The sequence below is a fragment of the Ictidomys tridecemlineatus genome, chromosome 15 (genome assembly GCF_052094955.1).
Source record: "Ictidomys tridecemlineatus isolate mIctTri1 chromosome 15, mIctTri1.hap1, whole genome shotgun sequence".
NCBI lineage: Eukaryota > Metazoa > Chordata > Mammalia > Rodentia > Sciuridae > Ictidomys > Ictidomys tridecemlineatus.
In genome coordinates this window covers 57,477,746-57,487,274 of record NC_135491.1, presented here as the reverse complement: position 1 = coordinate 57,487,274, position 9,529 = coordinate 57,477,746, and the positions used below count along the sequence as shown (strand labels likewise).

The window sequence follows — 9,529 nt, the reverse complement described above, 5'->3', positions numbered from 1 at the left end:
TGTGGTGTGTCGTGTCTGCATGTGTGTGTGTGTGTGTGTGTGGTGTGTCTGTGTGTGTCTACATGTGTGTGTCTGTGTGTCTGAGTGTGTGTGTGTGTGTGTGTGTGTGTGTGTCTACATGTGTGTGTGTGTGTGTCTGAGTGTGTGTGTGTCGGTGTGTCTGTGAGGGTCTCATGCAGGGCTAAGTGCCGGGCTGGTGTGTGGTGTCCAGCAGTGGACATTCCAGCTGGCTGCTGTCCTCCTCCCTGGGCTCTGTGGAAGGTGGGGGTTGAGGGAATTGCCTGTGCCCCGCCTTCTTCTTGGTCACTCAGACTGTGGGCCAGGCCCTGCCCCTGGCTGCCCTCAGTCCCGCCCTCTGGTCAGCTGGTCCCCCAGGGGTCTCTCTCCCCCTGGACTCCACCGGCTGGGACGAGGTGACAAGGAATCATGAGACCCTTTGTCTGTCATCTCGGACACCAGGCTTCCCGCATCTGTCACCCCTTCCTGGCTTCCTGGCTTGTGCACCTGCTGGAAAAGGTGATAGGTTGAGCTGTCCTGATGCTCTTGGGGTGACAGGACATCGGGCTGAGTTGGCACACATCTGGATCTGTGTCCCAGCATCTCTACTGAAGCTGTGTGGCCTTGGGAAAATCATTTAACCCCTCTGAACCCCTTTTCCTGGGATAAAATGAGGATCATGATATTTCGATTCCCAAGTGAGTCCTGAGGATTAAGGGAGAGAGTCAGACATGCTACCTGGGGTGTGGGAATGCCGATTACCATCATTCATCCTGGTTCACTCTTCCCAGTGAGCACGGCTTCTTCCCAGTGGTTCCAGGGCTCTGTTTGGGAGTCCATTCTGGAGCCTGGCCTGTGGTCAGCAGCCAGCTAATCTGTCAGTCTCTCTCCCAATGATGACATTCCTCCAACTCTTTAGCCGTCACCACCGCCCAGTCTTTCAGGCTGGCCCACAGTGAGTGCCATTAGGAGACCACCGTGCGCGGTGACAAGCTTCAGAACATCTACTCGAGGCCAGGCGCTGGCTACCCTGGCGGGAGGCGGGAGGGAAGCCAGCCTTTCCGTGGTGTGGAAGGAGAAGCGTGGAATCCGGCCATCCTGGGGGCTTCCCTTCATGCCCAAGGTCCCGGGAGGGGAGGAAGGGGCGGGCAGTGGAGGGAGGGGGCAGGTGCGGGCAGGCCGGCAGCTCTCCCCGGGCCCCGAGTGCAGAGCTGGTGGAGGCCCCGGGTTCCCTGAATGGCCCCGGTGCTCGCTGCGCCCAGAGCACAGTGTGGCCGGGCCAGGGCCTGACTTCCCAGAGCCCGGCGCTTGTGAGGCAGAGGGCCCACGGGAGGAGCCCCAGGAACAGCCTGAGGCCAAGTCCCCGAGTCCCTGAGGGGCTTCCCCGGAGGGACTGTGACAGATGCGCTGCTGGGCTGGCGAGCGGTGAGCCCGGGGAGGGCACCGGCTGGCGAGCCGTGAGCCAGATGTGCTCCTACTATGTGCTGCGATGGGCCCTGGTGTGGACACACTGTGTGGAGACTGTGCTGCTGCGGCAGGTCTGTGGCCATGAGTCCTCCCCGGTGGAGGCTGTGGTCTCTCAGGGAGAGAGGAAGCAGGGACTGAAGGTGTGTGGAGGACCTGCTGCCCGGCCACACTCCCGTGCTGTCCTCAGGCAGCGTCCTGCACCCTGGACCACGTGGCTTCCTTCCGGCCCACGTCCCTCCCTTCAGACAAGATGGTCAGTGTCCACCACGCTTCCCTGTGAGCGGAGCTGCGACAGGAAATGGCCGGGATGTCCTGGATCCAGGCCCTTGCCCGGACGTGAACTGGACACGAACACAGGAGGGGAGAGGCCTCGCAGGCGGCCTCCGTGCCGAGCAGCACAGTCACTGTCAGAAGCGGTGCCAGGTTCTGGCTGTCGAGGGTCCTCCAGGAACACCCCGGCTTCTGGAATGGTCCTCCCTTGCCTTTGCCCAATGTCCTGCTGATGGCCTGGCAGAGCTGGAATGAGCGGCAGGCCAAGGGGGCAAACCCGCAGCCCGACGCTCCCTGGCACGAGCCTGTCCTGTCTGTTTCTCTCTTCCGCTTCTGTCCACTTGGGGTCAAGGCTGGCCCAGCCCTGGGCGGAGGCCAAGGGGGTGGGTGCACAGAGGGGGACGCCCAGGACCCACCAGGTCTGAGGGGAGGACGCAGTGGACCGGGCAGGTCACGCCGGGGTGCCCAGAGGTGTTCCTCTTCCTACCCGGTGACAGTTCCTTCCTCTTCCAAGGCGCAGAGGGGAGGCAGGGAGAGGCTGCTCCTGTCCGGGACCCCTCCTCGGGTTTCCCCTGAGGCACCTGGAACTTTACCTTTTATTTAATCCAAACAAGAATCCCTGGGAGGCTGGGCAGGGCTTTCAGAATGTCCTCAGAGGGCTGCTAGGACACGGCTCCTGGCCCCGAGACCCCGCCCCCACCCCCACGTCCTGCGCTGTCCCTTCTCCATCTGTGGCTCTCACAGCAGGCAGAGTGACCTTTCAAAATGCAAATCGCACGCAGTGTGCCTCGTCCTCTGTGAATGACTTGCATTGCTCTCAGGACACAGTGGACAGGGCCTCAGGGGACTGCCCGGCCCCGCCTGTGGCCGTTTGCTCCGCTCCAACTGGCACCTGCTTCCTTTAACCCCCCTTCCAGGCCCTCGGCAGCCTGGACTCAGGTCCCCTGGGTCCCTTCTGTCGTCCTCCACCCCCTTCCTCAGGGAAGCCCCCACCGGGGCCCTGCGCGGTGGCCCTCTCCTGGCCCCTGCTGGGCTTGGCTCCTCAGCCCTGTGACGGGGCAAGTCCGGGTTCACCTAGATGTCAGGCGCGGAACCCGGGCCAGGAAGGTCACCTGTGCTCAGAATCACGCAGGGGCCCCCAGCTGGGCTCAGACCTGGGCCTCTCCCGAGTGCCCAGGGCCCCTGAAGGCCCCAGGTGCCAGCAGACGGATCCGCAGAGGCTCCCCACCAGCCCCCGCGTCCAGCTCTCGGCCTCAGGCCCGTTGCTTGACACAGAGGAGCTGCCACGCTGTCCCTGTGAGGCCCAGGGAGGCCTGTGGTGCTGAGAGGAGAGAAATGAGCTCAGATGCGGTCGAGACCTCCCGGTGGCTTCTTACAGAAGTCGAGGTCGTCACCGGGAGCCCTGTGGCCCCGGGTGGATGTCACTAACTCCGCCAGGGCAGAGGCTGGTCCAGGCCCTGAATCATCCCAGATTCACCCCAACTTTCAGAGGGTGGTCGGGCTGTCGTGGGGGACGTTGGCTTAACAGAGGCTCCACTCCACCTGGGAGGAGCCCTGGCGGAGCGCCGCTGCCCTTCCAGGAGCTCCACTCGCGGCAGGAGGGAGGTGACGTGGCCTCGCCTACCCTGACCCTGGTGCCTGTGATTTTGGTTACCTGTGGTCACCTGCAGGCCGGAAACTCCAGAAATGAACAATTCAAAACCTAAACTCTATGCTGTTCTGAGTACTGTGACGAAGACAGCTCGTCCCACCAGGGACAGAACCATTCCTTTGTCCAGTGGACCCACACCAGGGACAGAGCCATTCCTTTGTCCAGTGGACCCACACCAGGGACAGAGCCATTCCTTTGTCCAGTGGACCCACACCAGGGACAGAACCATTCCTTTGTCCAGTGGACACACACCAGGGACAGAACCATTCCTTTGTCCAGTGGATCCACACCGTATCTGCTACCCACCCATTAGTCACTGAGTAGCGGACTTTATCAGATTGACGCATCCAGGTGCTTGTGTCTGGTAACCCTGACTCAGTAGCCTCTCTGTCCACGCCACTGGCCTCACCTCATCTCATTTATAAGCATCCTAACGTCTCTCCCCACCACAAAAGGGGAGAGTACCGTAGAAGACATTTTGAGAAGAGAGACCACATTCACCCAAATTTTATTATGGCTTACGGTTACGATTATTTTCTTTACTGTTCATCATTACTGCTGCTCCCTTACTGTGTCTGGTTCATAAATCAAACATTTTTATAAGTAAGTGTGTATGGGGAAAGTATGGTGGACCTACAGATTGGTACGTCTTGGGAACACACCCCCACAGGTGGGGGGGTACCACATCATCAACCCCATTTTACAGATGGGAAAACTGAAGACGAGCAATCACCCAGTCCCTGTGGGTTTGCAGCGCGTGGTCCTCGTCACTGGCTCCTCGTGCCCTGTCTGCTGCTTGGGTTGACGGTGCTCTGTGCTCCACAGGATTTATAGACCCTTAATTCAGTGAGTCTTGATCCTACACACAGGCCCAACCCGTGTCCCTTTCCTTGGTGCCTGTTCTTTTACCTGCCACCTGGGGGGGCAGTGGCTAAGGGTGGGGATTCTGGAATCTGGTGCCCAGGTGTGCATCCCAGCTTGGCCCCTCCTGGGAGTGCATCTGCAAGCCTTCCTGGGCCTGGGGTCTGCATGTGCAGAGGGACTTGGGTGAACCTGAACATGCCCATGGACTGGTGTGGGAGACTGAGCGGGTCGTTGCTGGCCAGGTGATTGGACAGTGTGTGGCCTACAGTTCTCTGTGCACTGCTGTGTCTAAAGCAGCAACAAACCCACATTTTCTCCAGCAACAGAACGTGGTAGGGGAATTCTAATCTGCCCCTGGGTGGCCGGCTGTGCGATTGGCTTTGCTTAGGGTCAGGAGACCCAGGCTGCAGAGTTGGCCCCGCCTGACTGGCCGAGTGCCGGTGGCCAGGTCGCTGGCTCTCTCTGAGCATCGGCTCACGTCTGTGCAGCCAGGTTTAGCTTCTCCCGAGACTCCTCCGAGCATCCACAGAAGCCCTGGCCCCGAAGCCATGGCTGAACCCCAGGGCCATTCTTTTCTTTATAATCAGTGGGTTCAAGATCCACGCGTCAGAGAGGCATGGCCTGCGCTTGGCCGCGGGCCACCGTGGGAAGCCGGGAGGGGTTAATAACGGGCTTAAATGCAGCCGCGGCGTCATTCCTATTTCCAGCTCGTGGCTGATGAGGGGCCACGCCTGTCGTTGGTGGTGGGGTCCTGCCGGAAGCGTACCAAGGGGCCCTCGGAGCTCTGTGCTAACAAAGGGGCAGTATGCCGTGCTCTCCCAGGCCATGGCCTTCTCTGGGCTTAAGCTGGGGCCAGTGCTGCTCGGCCCTTCCTGAGGCGACCTGGGAGAGCCCCTTCCTGTTGGCGGTGTGGGGCGGCTCGGGTGGGCTGGGCCGAGCCGGGCAGATTTGTGCTGGTGACAGCCCAGGGTGGTGGCCAGCGGAGACTGCGGGAGGCCGGGAGGAGGCCCTGACCACTGAGGTTAGAGCACTGTGTCTGGGAGCCCAGCCTGGAGAGTCTCCCTCACCAGCCTCAGAAGGAGTCCAGCCTGTGGACATCTTGGATTTGGACTCATGGCCTCCTGGACTGTGAGGCAAAGAAGTCTCTGTTGTTTCAGGGCACTGGTTTGTGGTATTTTGTTACAGCAGCTGTAGGAAGCTGATACAGACTCACCCCAGAAAACACACTTCAGCCCCAGAGGAGGACGCCTACCTCTCCTCTCCGCTCCGAGGAGGGTGGGCAGATGGGCTGGGAGGGTGGCACACGCATTCGCCTGCACGGCTCTGTTTGGGCCAGTGCTTCTCAACTTCAATGCCGATGCTGGCATCCAGCCTGGATGCAGACCTGGCTCTCTGGGGGTGCCGCACTGTGGCCTGGACCAGGCACTGGTCAGCACAGGTTTGGAGCCAGAAGTGTCTCCAAATACGCAGGAGCCGTGGAACACCAGGCGCCCTTCAGGAGGTGGGACAGGCCAGACCTGGTGCAGGCACCACCCCGTTCCCGCTGCTGATGCCCCTGGCAGGAAGGGAAGGGCTTGGGTCCCTTGTCCTGCTGCAGTTGGTCAGGGGAGCTGGCTGAACTTCAGGATTGGCCAGGGCGTTCTGCTGACCGACAGGCGTTGGTCAGGAGATCCTGCTGATTGACAGGTGTTTCCGTGGGTGCCTGCTTGATGTCCCTTTCCCGGGCGGGCTGCTTTGTTCTAAGTCACCACCACCGACCTGTCAGGTAGCATGTCTGTGTTCAAGGGCTGCGGGTGGGAGAGACGGTGTTCCCAGGACTCGGGGAATCCACACAAAGCCTGCAGCGTCTGCTGCCTCTGGGGAGCAGAACCAGGCGTGGAGGAGATATTCCCTTTTTCTGATATCTTCTTTCAGGCTTTGGAGACTGTACCCATTTGTGGGCCAGGAAGGAGATGCCCTGTTTTGGGCCATGGGTGTAGGGGCTAGTTTGGAGGCCATGGAGTGCACAGAGGGCCAGGGGCCAGGAGGCTCCTTAAAACAGACCTCGTGGGTGGGGGTGGGGGGCTGTGGCTGTGGCTCGGTGGTGGAGGGCTCACCTAGCACGCGGGAGGCGCTGGGTTCGGAGCACCACATAAAAATAAACAAATAAAATTATGTACTGTGTCCAACTACAACTAAAAAAACAACAACAACAATAAAAACAGAAACAACAACAAAGAAACCAGGCGGTGGATGCCACCCAGGGCCTGTGGGTGGGAGGTCTGGGCACAGGTGTCTGGGTTTAACGAGCTCCCAGGGGCCTTGACTGAGCCAGGAGCCGGAGGACCCTGAGGAGGACACTCCTCCGCCTCCCCCCCCCCCCCCCCGTGGCAGGTGGGGCTCACCTGCCCACCTCCCTCAGGGCTAGGGGAGGGGAGCAGGGAGTGGGGCTGGGGCACCTGCAGCCCCATGCTGGGCCCCACCCCAGCGGCTCACAGCTCAGCTCTGGATACGGACCCCATTCCTTTTCCTTCCCGGGGCCATAACTGCAGTCCCAGGGCTTGGCATTCCCGGAGTCTGCCCCCTCTCAGCTCTGGGGCCAGCTCCGAGCAAAGCGTGGGCAGCTGGAGTCCCCCGAGGCCCCTGTCCTTGAGAGCAGACGGTCTTGCCTGGGACTCCGCGTCATCTCCCCTGTGTCTGATCTTTTATGAGGAGCCAGTCCTACAGGGTAGGGCCCACCCCCACTCGGTGACCCTTTTCCCAGACAGCCTTGTCCCGAGGTGCTGGTTGCAGGGGACAGGATTTAGCCCAGAGACTGGATACAAAGTCCCCTCCTGGGTGCCGATGATGCGTGATTTGTGGTTACTAAGAATGTGTCTTTTCTTTTCTTTCTGTTTTTCTTTCCATGGCTCCTGCATGCCGAGGCTGCAGGCCAGGCCCAGCTGCTCCACACAGACTCCAAGAGCTAAGGGTGTCCAGGCTGCCCACGTGGCCTTGTCTTGATGGCCTGCTTGTCTGCAGGTTCAAAACTTCAGGTCAAACTTTTTAAACAGCCCTCCAGGTGAGCCGGGGTGGGGCTGGGGCTGAGCCCTAGGGCGACCTGCTCTGGGGGTTGGGGTTGGGTGCTGGGTTCCGTGGCGGCTCTCAAAGGCTCTGCCAGGAACAGTCACCCTGGGTGCGGCACCTTCTGGGGGCTGGGCTCTTTCTGCCACAGTCACTTCCTTCCGGTGTCCTCTGCATGAGAACTGGTAGGTATTGGCATTGAGGGTGGGATTGCAGGTCCCCTGCTTGGGGACAGGACAACTTGAGTTTTCTGAGCAGCACTTTTACCTTTGCTTTTCATCTGCAGGGGCCGTCTCACCAGGGCCACTGTGTGTCTGTGCTGTGCTGCAGCTGGGCCTCGCCTCGCTGGTTCAATAAACCCTGCCAGGCCCCCCACCTGGCGGGGCCATAGACACCCCTCTCCATGTCCTGCGTGTGGACTACACAGGACACCTCTGCTCCCTCTACAAGGACACGGTCTCCTTCTTCTGTGTTCCTGACCTTTAGACTGAAGCTCAGCACATAGTAGGTACTCAATAAATGCATTGAATGCACAGATGTTCGTGCTGTGACTTGAGAGGTCTGATCTCTGAGGTGCCACGCTGGGGAGGCCAAGCAGCTGTCCACGCTGGCTGAGCAGGACCTAGACTCCTAAGCCGGAGCTCTTTGGGGGAGACAGAAGCTCCCTGTGGGCGCCTCACCTTGCTGTTACTCACAGTTAAAGGAAAAGAAATGTGGGGCCTTAACTTATAATCTATCTGACCCAGCCCAATATTTCCAATGTAATATTTTAGCATATAATTTGTTTTAAGTGTATCCAGGGCTGGGCCATCTGTGTGTGGGACAGCTCTAGATCTGTATTGCATCTGTGGTCCTGCAGTTCAACACTCATGACGGAATGGCCTAGGGGTAGAGCCATGTGTCCCGCCCCACCCTGGTTTCGATATTGTGTGACAAACACATAAGCTGTCCCCCTGTTCCCGTGGGCAAAGCTGGATGAAGGGCATCTGTGACCTCTGCAAACTCTTGCCACTTTCCATGAACTTAGAATTATTTCAAGTTCTGAAACAGCTTTGACATTTGACACAGTTTGCATTCTTTGAAAAAGAAGTCACTGAACTCTGGTGTGTAATTCCCACCTGTTCCCTGGCTCAGTTGAGACCAGCCACGTGGCTGCTGCGTCCTGCTGTGTCCACCCCTCCAGCCCGGTGTTCCCGGTGTTCCCGAGGGCCGAGTCCCAGGGGCTGTGCCTCTCTGTGGATCTCGGGGAAGAGGCGCCTCCTCCCAGCCTGGTTTGAATCTGTTAAGTGGGGATGACGGTGCCCCACGGAGCGAAGAGGTAAATGAGGTACCGCAGGCTGACACCCAGCCTGGGTCGGTGGCTGGGAGCTGATGATCCCTAATTACAGATTGAAATCCAACATGGCAGCTGCGTCTGGCTGCACCTGATGTCGTGCACCCCGCTGCCTCTCTGCTCATCTTCCCCAGCGATTAGATTCCCTGATGTCTTTCTTCATTTTAAACGCTGGGCAGGAAGGAGGACGAGCCCCCCGTTAGCTTGGGCACCTGACTCTGCTGCCTTAGACACACTGGCCCTTCTGGAAAGACCTGGCTCCTGGTGACACTGAGCACAAAGCCAGCCTTGCCTGAAGGGCAGACCTGAAAGAGCTGCACAAAGCCTCTTAGGAAACAGGCTTCCTCCAGGAGCCCTGGGCTGCCGTCACCATAAAAGGCCATTCCCCCACCCCCCGCCCAGCGGGGCATAGGTGAGCAGCAGCCTGGCTCAGCTGAGCGGCACAAGCTCCTCCAGCAAGTGTGTGCACACAGGCATGAGCCACGGGAGATCTTGACACCTTTTATGGCTTTAGAGGAAGATGGAGGGCCGCACACCACAAAAGCAGAAACAGCCTTAGCCTGTGAGGCGTGGTTGAACTCCGGGTGACACTCAGCACAAAGCCAGCCTTGCCTGAAGCCAGAGGTGGCACTGCCATTGCCAGGCAGCTGCACCACAGACTTGAGTGCCCGTGTGGCTGCCGTCAGCAAAGTCGGCAGGGGTTCCAGGTGTGGCTTGTCCCTGCTCCTGCAGGTGGGGCTTGCCCTCCCGTCATCCTGTGCAGTCGGCCACGGACTCCGCCTCTGTCCCCCCACCTCTTCCTTTGTGGAGGGGAGTGGGCAGGAAGGTCAGGTGTGGGTGGCACTCAAACCGAGTCTGACGGGGGAAGGGCGGGAAGAGAGTGGGAGCCTGTTCTGGGCAGAATG

General features: G+C 59.6%; 1 long non-coding RNA gene across 1 annotated transcript; it reads left to right on the top strand.

The window, feature by feature from the left end:
* The first annotated feature begins 6,647 nt into the window (after nt 1–6,647).
* Nucleotides 6,648–7,826, top strand: LOC120888008 (uncharacterized). Its single transcript, XR_005731458.2, has 2 exons — nt 6,648–7,289; nt 7,578–7,826. It is a non-coding gene; the product is annotated as an uncharacterized LOC120888008 (long non-coding RNA).
* Nucleotides 7,827–9,529: the final 1,703 nt, after the last annotated feature.